This window comes from Trachymyrmex septentrionalis, unplaced genomic scaffold, assembly GCF_001594115.1.
Source record: "Trachymyrmex septentrionalis isolate Tsep2-gDNA-1 unplaced genomic scaffold, Tsep1.0 scaffold217, whole genome shotgun sequence".
In the NCBI taxonomy this organism is placed as follows: domain Eukaryota; kingdom Metazoa; phylum Arthropoda; class Insecta; order Hymenoptera; family Formicidae; genus Trachymyrmex; species Trachymyrmex septentrionalis.
The window spans coordinates 13,374-13,906 of record NW_017305364.1 but is presented as its reverse complement, the minus strand read 5'-3'; the positions used below and the strand labels follow the sequence as shown (position 1 = coordinate 13,906).

General features: G+C 29.1%; 1 protein-coding gene across 1 annotated transcript in view; it reads left to right on the top strand.

Moving 5' to 3' along the window:
• The first annotated feature begins 333 nt into the window (after positions 1 to 333).
• The window catches only part of LOC108748193, a 12,913-nt gene continuing 12,713 nt past the window's right edge, over positions 334 to 533 (top strand). Inside the window, exon 1 of the mRNA XM_018486224.1 lies at positions 334 to 498. The gene's annotated coding sequence lies outside the window, so the exon portion shown is untranslated. The remainder of the gene's footprint in view (positions 499 to 533) is intronic.

Genomic DNA, 533 nt, shown 5'->3' with positions numbered 1-533 from the left:
ATATTCACTGCCAGTTCTACAAAACCTATAGTTTTACGTTACATTCATCACTGATCTTCAATATTGGTGGAACGCAGCCTTGATTGATACTCAAAATGAACCAACATAAAATTTCATTTTATTCTTTATTGTAATGCATATACATATGGTAACATATCAGCAAAGCTGTTATAAAGTCAGCCAGTAGTTAAATTATAACAAAGTATTACATCGAAAACAAAGAAACCTAACACACCACATATCACATAAATTCATAAACAAACACATCATTTAACAAAAAAAATTGACAACATTTGAATTTATATTTGCATTTAAGTTTAAAGTTATGCACTAAGTTTACATTCGTGTAAACAATAAGGAATTTGCAAGAGATGAAAAATCATTAAAAAAAAAAAATATCCAGTATCATAAAAGCCCAGCAGATCAGCTGCCAATAATATAGCCAGCAGATTATACAATTTCCAGCATAACATGCAAGCAATCCTAAGAAAAAATATTGTATGCCATAAGTATGATCGAAAATAGAATCGCAA